The sequence below is a fragment of the Eptatretus burgeri genome, chromosome 1 (assembly GCF_056783735.1).
Source record: "Eptatretus burgeri isolate ZD-2024b chromosome 1, Ebu_testis_v1, whole genome shotgun sequence".
Classification (NCBI taxonomy): domain Eukaryota; kingdom Metazoa; phylum Chordata; class Myxini; order Myxiniformes; family Myxinidae; genus Eptatretus; species Eptatretus burgeri.
The window spans coordinates 155,736,013-155,752,069 of record NC_140961.1 but is presented as its reverse complement, the minus strand read 5'-3'; the positions used below and the strand labels follow the sequence as shown (position 1 = coordinate 155,752,069).

The 16,057-nt window shown below is 37.3% G+C and overlaps 1 long non-coding RNA gene across 1 annotated transcript in view; it reads right to left on the bottom strand.

The window, feature by feature from the left end:
• Positions 1 to 16,057, bottom strand: part of LOC147035812 (uncharacterized) — a 48,300-nt gene that overhangs the window by 11,093 nt on the left and 21,150 nt on the right. The window contains exon 3 of the long non-coding RNA XR_015062763.1: positions 11,034 to 11,402. This is a non-coding gene — a long non-coding RNA (uncharacterized LOC147035812). The remainder of the gene's footprint in view (positions 1 to 11,033; positions 11,403 to 16,057) is intronic.

The following is a 16,057-nucleotide window of genomic DNA, read 5'->3' as shown; positions in this document are numbered from 1 at the left end:
TCTCTGCCCTCATCAGTCCACAATTTTTTAGGTTTTCTCTTACTTTTATGAAATATCTGTTGAAAGGACAACATAAGAGTATTACCTCTTTTGTTTTTTAAAGGGACAACCCACGCATATCTACTCCTCAAATCAATAACGGTTGAAGCATACTTGCACCCCTTATCATTATTGAGTTCAATCAAATCAGCTGACCAGAAATAATGAACTTCCTTGGAATAAACCTTCCTTCTCTGAAACTTTGTGAATATTGGTTTATGTAATTCATCAGCTAATTGCTCTTCAATCTTAATGACATCATTCGAGCCTGTAAGTTTTTTAAATTTCCTAGTCCAAGTTTCAATTTAGCACTGATCATCTTCTTCACGATGAACCTATCAACTTTTTCTCTCAAGGTGGGATTTTGTATCAGAGACAAATTATACAACATTTCTCTGTCAGCTTCATGCTTTTCTTCCAAAGTTGTGGTATTCCCATAATCAATATCATGCCTCATGCACACTTCATCAACCCTATTGATGGGTTTACTCCATGGTGTAGGATTGTCTGCCTCATCTAATCTTTTATCCAAGTTTGTGCCTGGACGACAGAAAGAATACCCTGGTAGATGTAATTCCCCTGGTATTCCAGTAGTTGAAAATTTACTTCCTGAAAAAAACTTTTGTATATCTCCTCCGAGTTTGTGTTTGGAGATAAATTGATTTTTTTTTGAACCACACACCGAACATGTACCTTTTTGTATGACCCTATTATTTTTCCTTTTAAAATATGAAATATTTTAGTATTAGTTTTCTTTAAACATTTGAGACAATAACTCATTTATTTATGAGAAAAATTCCTAAAGAGTGCAAAAACCTTTTTAGTTTCCAAGATGCACATTTGATTCTTAATTTTTAAAATATAAAGAATCCTCAGAAATGTCTTCACTCTGTCCTCCATTTATTTAAGAAAAAAAAATGAAAAACTTTAATTAACGTCAATATCTTTCCCTTGAAAACGATGTCAATAGTCTTGTCGAAAATATTGCGAATAGACTTGTCAATTCTTTGTTTTGCTCCTCGGTGTGTTGAGATTCATATATTTTCTGTAATACCCCCTATCTTTTTTTTAATCTCACTGGTTTCCTTATTTTCATATTTATTTATTCTCGCTCTTTCCTCCCTCTCCGCCCTCTCCTCCTCTCTCTCTTCTCCCTCTCCTCCTTCTCCCTTTCTTCCTCTTCTCTCTCTTCTTCAACTCCTTCCTCGTCCCTTTCTATCCCCTGAACCACTTACACCCTCTAGAATATCATACATATATTCATCGGGATTTCTTGTTATTCCTGAATCCGAAATAATTTTTCTTACAACAGGAAACCAATAAAATTTATTTTCATTTCTAAAAGAGCTTAACTTCATAATTAACGTTTTCTTAACTTCATAATTTTTTCATTATTTAACATTTTAATTAAATTTAATTTGTCGGTTTATCAATGTCAGCATAACGCCAATCTTTTATTGAAAATACATCATTCTTATGTTGTAGAACATATTTATTAAAATATCGAATACCCTTTTCTTGAAGGTATGCTTGGACAGAGAAATGATAATTTTCTTGAAGCCTTCTTGCAGATTTGATTAACATATACCCCAGTTGGTACTTCACCACTCATTTATTTAACCAAAAAATTATGTGAGACAAATGATAACACCATTATCTGTATTAATCTGTAATTCTGTTTCTTCCAAAAGCAAACAATATGTATCAATGTCTTCACTCTCTCCTCTTTCAATGTATAGGGAAGTATCCACTTTATTAGACTTTATAGTTTCCTTTTGAGCACTCAGGTCAAACGCATAGATTGTATACAAACTTTTACATGCTGTCATATCCAAAATAGGTTCTTTATTTCCATTGCTGTCACACTCCTTTTGATAAGACTTGTATGCTTTAGCATAATCATTTTTCCCCCAATTAATTTCCAATCTATCTCGTGGATAAAATGTTCCATCTGGAGAAACACAAAGTTGTTTCACCTTAGCATTATCGCTCAATGCATTATTCTTATCAGTGGCAGTATCACCATCTGTTTTTTTTCTAAAATGATCCAAAGATATCGTGGCTTTCCTTCCAGAACACCCAAATTCCACGTGTAAGTGGGTTGGTTTAGTTCAACTGTAGACATCTTCTTTTGAGGTATGATACACTGAGTGGTTTCTTTGAGTTAAGTATTCTGTTCAACATCTCTTCTGTTTTAAGATTAGGAGTATATTCACTAATATACCAACTCATTTCATCAATTACAAATTTATTCTGATCACCAAAAGCAATAGCAAGACCAAAAAGTAATCTATTTTAATTATCAGTCCTTTGTCGTTGAAATCTAATTTTAAGACCATATAGAACTTTATCCTGATCACAAAATCCAAATATACCTTTAAGAGGAACTGCCACAGTAAAACTATTAAATGCTTTTGTATCATCAGTATACGTTCCTTTCTTTTGAGCATATCCAAGGTCTATAGTTGTTCCTGTTCACATATCAAAAATAAAACCTTCGGGAGCCCCCTTTCCCATTCTATCACTGAATGCATATAGTGTAAATTTCATCATTTCAGATACAGCAGAGACATAATCAACCGCTTCAACTTCTTGTGTTCCAATGTACAAACGAACACTATCAAACATTTTCCAGAAGAAATCATTCACGAGTGTAGCGTTTGTGTTATTCCCAGCCTAAAGGCCCAGTCACACCTTGATGTTTTAGCCAGCTTATGCCGATTTTTGTAAAATTTGTCTAAAACGCTGGTTCACGTCGAATACGTTATGGGTAAGTTTTGATAACATTGAGAGCACGCTGAAAAACACTGCCATAAGTCGTTGTACGCTGGCTTTAAATGTTGAACTTTTGGGTTTTCATTGAATTTTCTCATGCTTGAAATTTGACGACGTATGCCGGCGTATGACTCGCACGTTCCGCTACGATGGCCATAAGCTGTAGGCACGTTATGCGATCGTTGACACACGTTGAAACACGTTACTTGTAAGTTACTCATAAGTCGAAACACGTCGAGGTAATGTTTAGCGTACCTGAAACTTATTTCTAACCTATGAGTAACGTTTTGTAAGCATGCTACACGAACGTTGTTCACACTTTGCAACACGTTACTTGAAAGTAGCCTACTACTACTACTACTACTACCAACATCGACATCAGTAAATTCTCTCCAACTACTACTATTAACATCGACATCACTAAATTCTCTCCAACTACTACTACTACTACTAATAACATCGACATCACGAAATTCTCTCGAACTACTACTACTATTGCTATTACGAACATCGACATCACTAAGTTCTCTCGAACTACTACTACTACCAACATCGACATCACTAAATTCTCTCGAACTACTACTACTGCTCCTACTAACATTGACATCACTAAATTCTCTCGAACTACGAATACTGCTCCTACTAACATCGACATCACTAAATTCTCTCGAACTACTATTACTACTACTACTACTACTACTACTACTAATAATATCGAGATCACTAAATTCTCTCGAACTACTACTTCTACTACTACTACTAATAATACTACTACTACTACTGCAACTGAGATTGACATCTACTCAACATGGAGTCTGGAACACTGACGGGTTCCTCTTGTGAAGCCCATTTGTATATACCAAGTCCCCTAAACGCTGTAAATACACCATTATACGGTAGCTGTAAGTTAGATACACGTTCAGTAAGTTCTGTGGTCGTCCGGAAGACGTCAATCAAATTCGTCTACAGAAGCCAATGTGCGTTTGAGATACGTTACACATAGGTTCAAAGCACGCGCGCTATGACTAAGTAAATCTATCGTTGGGCATAGGTTGTGAACGCCGACAACAGGCTAAGCATTCGTTGGTATAAGTTATCTATAACACAACGAAACGTTTTGTGCCCATTACTAATATGTTATGCATACGACCAACACGTTATGAATACGACCAAAACTTAAAAAAAACCCTCAAAACTTCAGCGTACGCCAACGTTTTAAATGCATTTTTATACGTTACCATTCCTGGCTAAAATGTCAAGGTGTGACTGGGCCTTAAGTGAATTTAAATTTACACAACAAGAAACTTTCGGATAGATTCAAATAAGTTTCTTGATTATTTATTTCAAAACTTTTTGTACCATTTGCATTCCAGTCTGTTCCAGTAATTGCATTTACCTTGAAGTAATCGTATTTTTTAGTGGAGTTTGAGATGATAATGGTATCATCCAAACCAGAGATACTACCCAGGTCGAAAAACCAGTTAAAACCAGTACACATTTTCAACTGGTCTCTATTGGTTCTAATTGGTCTTTAACTGGTCTCTATTGGTTTCAACTGGTACCAGTTAAATTCAGTCAGAATTAGAATTTCCCAGTTGAAAAAACCAGTAGCTCATATTTGTACCAGTTAAAGTGTTACTGGTTCCAGTTGATACCAGTTGCAATGTACTGGTCCCAGTTGATACCAGTTGCAATGTACTGGTCCCAGTTGATACCAGTTGCAATGTACTGGTCTCCCAGTTGATACCAGTTACAATGTCCTGGTCCCAGTTGATACCAGTTAGTTAAATACAATTGTATTTCAACTGGTAATATATCACTCTATTCCAATTTCCATATTAAAACCAGTAAGAAACCAAATGGCTTTACTGGTACCAGTTGGCTACTGGTTTTCAACTGGTACCAGTTGACCAGTAAGCTACTGGTCTTTACTGGTTTTTTGACCTGGGTATCAATTGCTTCCATACTTGTAATTATTTAGGAAAAAAGATGTTAAAACTTTTGAAACCCTGACCCAAGTATTTTAATTATTTTCTGTTCTTCTTGGGGAGACAACTGAGTTTTGCCTTTCTTAATTTCTTTTATTGCTTGTAATTTATGAGATTCCCTTTGTGCATCTTTTAAGCTCTTTACAGCACCTGCTACATTTCCCACAGCAGAAGCAGTTTAACCAATTAGGTCTTTATGTTTAATAATAGTTGAACCGATACCCATTAGAGTATCAATTATCCCATCTCCTCGAAATTGATGTCCGACACCCCTTTCTCTCTTCGTTTTATAGTATCCTCCACCAAGATATATACCTTCACCCTTGTAGTATGGGGTAAGGAACATCCCATCCCCTGTAATTATTTTATATAATTTCCCAACTCCTGTTTCCTCACAATAACCTTCTTCTTTCGGCTACTCCCGTTAGGGATCGCCACTGCGGATCATCTGTTATGATCCACATACTGATTTGGCACATGTTTTACGCCGGATGCCCTTCCTGACGCAACCCTGGTCGCCTCTTACGACACAGGGATAAGGATTGGGTTTCGCCATGATTCCGGGCTGCCTGTTCATCACCCTGTTCTTTCATAAGACGAACAATTTCGGAAGATATTTGAGAAATCTCATATGCTCCGGGTGAGACTGTTATCGTGTTGTATCCACTTCCCGGATTATAACTAAACTTGTCATTTTTCTCGGTTATATTAAGTAAGGTATTATAAGTTTCCATGGACAATAAAGAGGCCTCATATTCTTTTGTTGGGTCAAGCTGTAGTGGGTATGGGAATGAAGATGTCTTTACTTGTGGTGAAATTGAAACTAAGGATTGTGCTTCTCATCTTATTTAATATGAGATAAAATGTCTTCATATTGATATTTATTAATTATTTGCCAACGCATGCGAAATGTGTGAGCCTTACGTCGAGTACGTCTTAAAATTTTCAGCATGCTTGAAATTTCACGACGTACCAAATGGACTAGGTAATATGCCAGCGTACTTCAATGATTTCCAGCATACTCTAAACGTATACACAACTTACCTGTAGCGTATCTGACGTGTGCCTGGCGTTGTAAACACATTTTTCATAGAATGGCATACGCTGGCAAAATCGTCAAGGTGTGACTGCGATGTTGACAATTCAAATTCTCCGGCAGTTTTGAATTCAATCGGCGTCCAGCAAGTTCTTAACTGGCGACGCCATGAGTTCGCCTGCGATACGTATAGCGCGCAAAGGGTAAGTTAAACTCTCGTTTGTCATAGGTTTTGAACGCCGACCACAAGGTAAGCATTCGTTGGTAAAAGTTATGTATAACACAACAAAACGTTCTGTGCCCGTTACTAATATGTTATGCAAACGATCAACACGTTATGAATACGCCAAAAACTTAAAAAAAAAAAATCAAAATTTCAGTGTACGCCAGCGTTTCACATACATTTTTATACGTTGCCATTGCTGGCTAAAACGTCAAGGTGTGGCAATGCCATAAGATATAAAGGCCCGGTCACACCTTGACGTTTTAGCCAGCGATGGCAACGTATTAAAATGTATCTAAAACGCTGGCTTACGTTGAACTTTTGATGTTTTTTTTTAAAGATTCGGACGTATTCATAGCGACTTGGTCTTATGTATAACGCATTGGTAACGGACACAGAACGTTCCGTTGTGTTATAGATAACTTATACCAACGAATGCTGAACCTGTTGTCGGCCTACACAACCGATGCCCAACGATAGTCTAACTTAGGCATAGCGCGTTGCACGCATCGCCGACGATGTCGTGACGTAGCCTATTAAAAGGTTGACGCACAACGATTCGAATCATAACTGCCGTAGAAATGGAAGTGACAAAATCGCGGTCACACCTTGGCGATCTTGCCAGCGTATGCCGACCTAAGAAAAATGTGTCTAAAACGTTGGAGCACGTCAAATACGGTATGAGTAAGTTTGGTATACGTGAGTACAACGCTAAAGTACGCTATCATACGTCGTAGTAAGTCGAGTACGTCAAGAAATTTTAAACATGTTCAAAATTTTACGACGTACTCGGCCTATGACACACGTTCCGCATGCGATGGGGATAAGTTTTACACACGATATGTGGATGCTTACACACGTCCAGAAAGGCTACATATAAGCTACTCATAAGTCGAAACACGTCGCGGTAATGTCTTTTTTACGCGAAACTTATTTCTAACTTATGTTTAACGTGCTTTGAACCAATTCTTTACGTAGTCCCAACACACATCGACGTATGTAGACGTATTCCAATGACGTCTTCCGGTCGACAAAAAAAAAAATTAACGTGTTTCGAGCTTACAACTGCCATATAAAGACGTGTTCCCAGCGGTTTTGGGAATTGGTATATAAAAATGCTGCTCATAAAAGGGGAACCCAACAATGTTTTCGAGTCTTTTTTGAGTCGATGTCCATGTCAGCAGTAACAGTCTCAGTATCAGTATCAGTATTAGTATTAGTATTAGTAGTAGTTTGTTCATGTTGGCAGTAGTAGATGAGTGTGAGGGGGAGGGTGTGGGTTATGATGGATCGTCCTTGCGTTTAACGATTTAACGATTTAAATGATAAACTCAACGATTTAAATGGCTGCATCTCCAATATTGAAAGTAGACGCTTGCACTCAACAATTGGATTTTTTTTTACACTCAACGACTTTTAAACGGTACCACTCAGCTACTTTCATTGTTTACAATAAAGGATTTAAATTGCTGTCACTCGCCTTTGTTTTTTTACGCTGAGGTTTTGAAATTTGAAGCGTTTCTTCTGAACGTGTTAAAACGCTCAAACTCGACTATTTTAAATAAACGCTGCCGATGGACAATTGGAATCATAGCCAAGCTAGACATCGAAGTGTGAACATCCTCGTCATGCCGAAGAAAAGTTTGAAGAATGCTGCAAATAAATGTCCTGGCCGTGGCCGTGGACGCTGACGCAAGGATGATCCATTCTACCGACGTCTTTCAGCCTATGAGTAACATAGAAGTAACGTCTGTCGATGTGTGGCAACGATCGCGTAACGTGCCAACAACACGTTAATCATAGGTTAGAAATAAGTTTCGCGTACGCTAAACATTACCTCGGTGTGTCTAAACTTATGATTAACTTACAAGTAGCATGTGTTGACGTCTGTCAACGATCGCAGACCGTGCATACAACTTGTGGCCAGCGTAGCGGAACGTGTAAGTCATACGCCGGCATACGTCATGAAATTTCAAGCATGAAAAAATTTGAGGAAAACCAAAAAGTACAACGTTTAAAGCCAACGTACAACGACGTATGGCAGTGTTTTTCAGCATGCTCTCAATGTTATCAAAACTTACCCATAACGTATTCAACGTGTGCCAGCGTTTTAGAAAAAAAAATCAAAAATCGGCATACGTTTGCTAAAACCTCAAGGTGTGTCCGGGCCTTAAGGTTCACTTGAGTGACCCAGCAGTATTGTCGGCAGAGGTTTTGCACTCTCCCGAGTGCTCCTCCTCTAGTTATTTGATGTATTTTGATGCTAATAACTTGTATGGATGGGCAATGTCTCAATCTCTGCCTTATCGTAAATGAGAGTAGGTGGAAGAAAAGGATTATGAAAAGTTTGTGATGAATATTATTGTTTCTTCTCAAGTGAAATTCAATGAGGAAGAAGAAGGTTATTATTTTGAAGTTGATTTGAGGTACCCGAGTGATCTTCATAATATGCATAAAGACCTTCCTTTTGCATGTGAGAAAGAAACCCCAAAGAAAGAATGGTTAAGTGATTATCATAAAAGTTTTAATATCCAAGGTAAATCAACAGAAAAGTTATTAACAACATTCTATGATAAGAGGGATATGTCTTGCATCAGAGAAGCTTGAAACAGTTTTTGGGAGAAGGATTGAGAGGAGCTAAAATTCATGGAGTTTTAAAATTTAAACAAATTCCTTTGAGGAAAAGGTATATCAAATTCAATACAGATATGAGAACAAATACAAAAGTAAAATTTGAAGGGGAATTATATAAATTGATGAATAATCCTGTCTTTGGAAAGACAATGGAGAATGTTAGAAACAGGCAAAACATTAGATTCGCAACATCTTGGAAAGAAGCTTCGAGATTGATAAATAAACCAAGTTTTGAGAGAGAAGAGGTTTTTTCAGAGAACTTTTCTGCAATTCATATGAAAAAGGAAAGTATTGTAATGGATAAACCAATTTATATTGGAACAGCAGTTCTTGATTTATCAAAGATATTGATGTATGATTATTTGTATAATGACTTAAAGAAAGAGTATGGTGAAAATGTTTCATTGTTGTATATGGACACTGATAGTTTTATTCTCGATATAAAAACTGATGATGTTTATAATGATATTAAGAAAAATATTGGAATATATGATACAAGTAATTTTAATAAGAAGAGTGAGTTATTTTCCAAAAAGAATGAAAAGGTTATTGGTAAGTTTAAGGATGAGTTGGGTGCAAAAGTAATGAGTGAGTTTATTGGCTTGAGAGCAAACGCATATGCTTACATGCATGGTGATCAGATTGATAAAAGGTTAAAGGGAATAAAGAAATATGTAATAAAGAAATCAATAACTTTTAGAAATTATTATAATTGTTTAATGAATAAGAAAGAAGAATATAGGAAAATGAATACAATAAGAACTTATAAACGTAAGATATATATTGAAGAAGTAAATAAAAAGGCATTCAGAGCCTTTGATGATAAGAGATTTATTTTAGATAATGGAATAGATTGTGTTCCACATGGATATTGTATGATAGAGTGAATATTTTATCATTGAGTATATAGAATAGATTGTGTTCCATATGGATACAAGTTTTAACTAAATAGAGTATGAGTTAGGGTTTTTCGGGCTTCCGCCACCTTTTTCACAATATATAAATGGTCGAACCAAGTATTAATCAAACTAAAGTGTGGAGAAAATCTCACTCTTGGTATATAAATGGAAAACATAAAGAATGTGAAAAATATCAAATAAGTCTTATTTAAAAAATAACGAAAACAAAGGTAAATAAAACAAATAAGCAAATCAATTTAAAACTAGTAAGTTAGAGGATGTAAAGAAAAAAATAAATATCCTTGAATGGATTGAAAACTTTGATGGTTATCAATTGAACAATGGAAAAATTATTTACTTCAATCTCAAAATGATATGCAACTCAGGAGGTGGTCAAACAAGAGCATTAAGATAATTTTTGTCATTTCATAATGACACAAAAGGGGTTTCTTGAAAAATATAAAGATTCAAATGTTTTATTTTTATATATTTTACATGGGGATTATTGTGCAAAGAAAATTAAACTATTGAAGGAATTTGAGAATGAACAAATCTTTGTAGGCTCAATGAGTGAGCCAAACAATATGCATTGGTTTATTGAAAAAGTGCTCATTGGCTAAAAGGGGAGGCTATTAAAATCTCCTTCACTTACATGTTTTAGATATTTCAACAGCAGAAATTAAACAGGTTGGGATAAAAAGGAGGTTTATTTTTTAGAGAAAAAAATATTCATTGCTGAGAATCCCCCATTCATTAACAAGGGGGAAAGTGAGCCAGAATCAGAATATCCACCCTCCTGATGATGTTTCAGTTGTAAATTGATTATTTTAGAAGATTGACCTTGAGTTGAAATTTGACCTTTTGATCTACAAAAAAGTTGGATTCCCAATCCGGTTGTGCAATCTGCAAATCCTGTTACAATTTCAAGTTAATTTGATGAAAAATGACTGTTTTAGAAATTTGACCTCAAGATGAACTTTGACGTCAAAATCAATAGGCTTCTCAGTTGAGACTAGCTCGACAACTTGGTGAAATTTCATGATGATCGGTTTGGAACTGTGACCTGTAGGCGATTGACAAACAGACAGACAAATCGACAGAATAACAAAATTGACTCATTAATCGACTTGAAAAATCTTCGATTTTGCAAGTAACAAATGAAGCCAAATGCAATACCCTCTCATCTGGCAAGGGTAGCAATGTGTTTTGTGCCTAGGTTCTTGCATCATTCCAATTACTCTTGATCTCACAGCATTCAAGCAGCTTTGGAAATTACATAATCAGGAGTGGAGACCAGATGTTAATAAACTGTAAATACAGGAAATATTGTGTCATTCATTCACTGGAATAATTATGTTAAAATCACAAAGGTGTGAATATTAATTAAAAATGTAATTATTAATAATTGCTTCCATCAAAGCCGCAGTGTGAATACTTACCTCTTATTTGCAAAAGTATTTCATAGGTCCTGCTTAAAACACAAGAAATGACAAATACAAGGGAAGTGGAGGCAAGTGTTTGCTGTATTGGACAGGTTGCATCTGTTGGTTCACCTACAAAACCAATAGTACAAACAAAGCAACCTGTCAGTGCCAAAAGTAAAAGTCCAATTCCCATTCGCATCTCATCAAGCAGATACATCATCACCCCGATGAGAATTGTGAACACAAGTCCAACTGCAGTACATGATAGCAGGATAATACTTAGGGGGTCTGAAAAGTCTAAAAACTCTTTAGGCATCCGAACACATCCATTTTTTTCCTTTGTCGACCAGAACATCTCTGGACAGGTATAGCAGTTGGGGGAATCTGCACACAATTCAAGAAAATAAAACAAATGAAAATCACACAATATCTCCTGTCACAGTGTTTAGGAAATGGGCTGGCAGGATGGTCTTGAATCTCTTGCCTTTAAGCTGTCTCGCATGGGTTTGAATATCGACCAGCAATAAACTGTCGCTCCTGTGTTTCACAGGTCCAGTCATTCATCAATGTGTGTGCCATCCCCAGGATGGATATTAAGCTGGGCATCTCATTTGCCTACATTAGTGGGTCGGAATTTATGATCCTGTGAAAGCCTGGTGTTGGCTTAGTGGTTAGGGTGGTGGCTTGGGATCCTTGGGTTCTGAGTTTAAGCCCCGTTGGCCACTGAATTCATACACCAGGAGGTTGACTCAGCCTGTCATCCTTCCGAGGTCGGCAAAATGAGGACCGTTGTACTGGTAAGGGGGACACTGCATCAGCAGCATAGCCACGTCCCAAGCAATGGTGCAACCAACCACCACAGGCTGCACTCGATAGAGAAAGATTGATCCCGTGGTGGCTTTCACGAAATGTAGGGGAAATATGGGCAAATTCCAAATCTATGGCCAAACTATATCGTCAAGCTTGCCTCGCCAGCCTGGTTGTGAAAGTCTTGAGTCCAAAGCTTCCTCGAACCAACCCCACAAGATGAAGAAGAGGAAGAAGAAAGGCTTTTGGAAAGAAATTTAATAAACTTGTCTTTTACTTATTTTGAGGCCTGTTGTTGGCTTAACGGTTTCTGTGGCTGGCTGAAGATCTTAGAGTCTTGATTGAAAGCACCAATTAACATTAACATTAATGTTAAATTAACCTCAGTATGGTTGAGCTGTCCAAAACTGAGTGTCTGGTTACCGTCCTCACCAAATCGGTGGGAGTCCAGAATAAGATTAAAGACGCAGAATGCCAAACTGAGAGAGCAACCACCGACGTGGTCACAAACTCCACCAAAGAGGGATTAATTGGCTTTATCACTGAAGTAGAAAATTTTACAGCTCAAACAGGGAGCAGATCCGAAAAATATCAACACCATTTCTGCTGCAGCCTTCAAACATCATGGCTGGGAGGAGTTTACTTGCAAGACGATCAACAAAATATTCAGCCAATCGACCCATAAACGCAGAGGGGTGAGCTCCAGGCAGTCCCAGGATTCCCCTGCAGATCCATGCAAATCTTCCTACGATTACCACGAAGTGTAGCACTCATGTGTCGGATCTTACTAAATTCATCAGCGATCTTACATTGACACTGGATATTATCCATTCGTTATTAAAGAAACCTGGTATAAAAGCACCAATCAATTTCAGATTACCGGTAACATCCTTCAATGTAATCTCCGAGTAAGCGTACCAGATACACTTTGTTAACTGAGCCGGATGTACCCTCGATTCTCCAAATTTGTCTGGAAATTCAAAACTGAAATGGGATTGACATTATAAAGTTATTATTATTATTATTATTATTATTTTTCTTACTTTTGATTCTTTACTTCCATTTTATCAATATATTTTCCGTTTTTGCTTTTCACCTTGAGTTTGGTGTGTGGCGTTTATAGAGCCTCGCGGCTCTGACAATGCCAACAAACATCAAATAGAATAAGAAGAGGAAGAGAGAAATAAGAGGAAGAGGAAGAGAGAAATAAGAGGAAGAGGAAGAGGAAGAGGAAGAGGAAGAGGAAGAGGAAGAGGAAGAGGAAGAGGAAGAGGAAGAGGAAGAGGAAGAGGAAGAGGAAGAGGAAGAGGAAGAGGAAGAGGAAGAGGAAGAGGAAGAGGAAGAGGAAGAGGAAGAGGAAGAGGAAGAGGAAGAGGAAGAGGAAGAGGAAGAGGAAGAGGAAGAGGAAGAGGAAGAGGAAGAGGAAGAGGAAGAGGAAGAGGAAGAGGAAGAGGAAGAGGAAGAAGAAGAAGAAGAAGAAGAAGAAGAAGAAGAAGAAGAAGAAGAAGAAGAAGAAGAAGAAGAAGAAGAAGAAGAAGAAGAAAAAGAAGAAGAAGAGAGATCGGTACTCGTGGGTACGGAGTGAGAAAGGGTTGTTATTTTTGTTATTTTTTTAAAATTTAGGACAAGAAACTGAGTGTGTTGTTGGGAGGGATAGAGGGTGGGCGATGGGAAAAGTGGGGAAAATAGTAATTGATGGTAATAGGGAGAGAATCAAAATAAATTGATTGAACCCCGAGACGGGAAGACAGGTTGGCCTCAAGGAGCCTGATAAGACAAGGTCGACAAAAACTCACAAAATAGCACAATTTTTGAAACCAAACCAAACTTAGAACACCCAGTGAACAAAAAGGTGAGAAAATAAGCAGTTGTAATGTGACAAATAACGACCAGAAACTTAACTTTGAGAAAGTCGGCAGAGACCCTGAGAGAAGTTGCTGTCTATTCAAACTCAGAACCAGAAGTGAAACTTGAATACTTGATTGAAAAGTATATGTATTGTTGCAAACCCTAAATGGAAATTGTACTCAAATATGACATGATTATTACAATTCTATGTGTTTTAACATGCATCTATTTTAATTTGCATTTTAAATGACCTTGCATCTCTTTTCTTGATTGAAAGATGATCAATCTGCCTTGAAAACTTGCCCAAAACAGATTGACTTTTCAAGTTATCATTAATTATTATTCAGTATAATAGAATTGCCTATTGTTTGAACTCATTCTGCTTACTAAGGGGTTTTTAATGAAATAATTAATACAAAGCAACAGCAAATCTGGTTGGAGATATTATTTTAGCTCAACTGGAATGTTGGTCTTAGAAGATATCCAGATGTGTTTTCTATGCTTTTGACAGCTTCAGATTATACATCATTCCCTCGCCTGCTCAAAGCAAGCTGACTTTCTCAAATTCAATACCATATTTCTATGTGTAATCCATCAACGTACCAAAAGGGCTGCAGTATTGACGTCATTCTGTGCCAGGAGAGAACTCACTCATCTGGTTGCTGAAATTATATGCTTAAAACCTTCAAAATTAAGGTGACTGTTGCACAAAATTTGAAAGTGATCTCCACCTCGAAACACTCAACCTGACAAACTATGGAGACAGGGTATGGGAAAGAAAAAGAACTTCGTCTTTCTGAATCCTATATAAAGAACTCCATATTACTATGTATTTTGGAATTGAGAGGAAGACTGTGTTGCTTATTGAAACACCTCTCAAATTCTCAATGTCGATATGTCCAGGTTTGTTTGTATTTGTTTATGTTTGTTTTTTAATAATCGACTCAAATGTACAGAAGGAATTAAAAATTTCTTCGACACTGGGTTCTTCCCGACATATTTGTTCATTGTTCCTTTCAGATTTCTTTCTATTTTTTATTAAATTTTATTTTTTTATAATTCTCTTTATTCATTCTAAATCTTGCTTTTTCTTATGTTTCATCTCTCTATTCCCCTCTTCCATCATCAATCTCTCTAAGTAGAAGTGAATTACTGCAGAAAATTTCTGTAATGCTCACTTGGCTGCACCTGGATGGGTTTGGGGGTTGTGGAGTAGCAGCTGAAACCATAATTCTATCCAGGTTCCTCCTGAAGACTCCACCTTTGCTCTTTACTTATTTGGGTTCATTCTTAGTCTTCTGGTTCAATATTCATTAATTGGGGGTTTGTGGGTATGGGTGGAAAGAATTAACAAACCCAATGATAGACATTGTCAAAATATTTTTCAGGAAATTAGCTTTCAATTCAATGGGAAAATGGGACTTATCAAAAACTCTCAATCACTTTCTCACAATGATGTGGAATTCAAAGCTCTTAATATTAACGGCTTCTCTCACAAAAAGTAGAAGTGCATTTCAAAGTGCACTGAATCGGTTCTGGGTTTGGAGAATCGGCAGGTCTCCTTCAGCTCTCTCTGCTGACAAACTCAAAGTTTAGTTTCAGTCGTTATCTGTCCCGTTTTAACTGTTTATTTTCTCACCTTCATGTTACTGTGTGTTCCAAGTTCGGTTTTGTTTGAAAAATCGTTCTATTTTTGAGTTTTCGTCAACCTTTTCTTTCCGGGAGCTTGACATCTACTCATCCCTCCCCTCGGTGAACGATCGTGTTTGTTTGTATTTTCTTCCCATTACCTTCAATTTCTATCTTCCAGACTTTCCCAACGTCCCCCATCCCTCTCAACTAAACACTCTCCACCTCCTTCAAAGTCCCTGCTTTCCTTCCAGAAAGTCCCTGTAATGTCATCTTGTATTCCCCATGTTCCCCGCCCGCCCCATCCCTCTCCCTTCCAGATCTCCTAATGTCTCTGTTCCCCACTGTTTTTGTCCTTCGCATTCCCGCACCTCTTGTCTCATGCTCCCCTTGCTGTGTTTTGTGTGTTAGCTCTCATACGAGCCTCGACAAGGTATACAAAAAAAAGTGAAGTGCACTCGCTGCTGCTGTCTTGTCATCGACAGGTTGGTGCTTCTGCATTTCTTATTACCCCTAATAAATTATTCTTCCATCGAAACATTCACACTTCTTAGCCGCCACAGTCAGTAAAGGTAACAGATGTTCCTACAGCTGTCTTCTTTTGGTGAATCTCCCAAAATTATGGTTCACTCCAACCTCTTTCTTCCTCTATTCTCTCTTTTGAAACCTCCTTCCTGCCTTTAGTTTGATCCCACTCATTATTTTTGAGATGACGAAGGCTCATGGAAGATTGACTCTTTCTTCAAAGGCTTAAA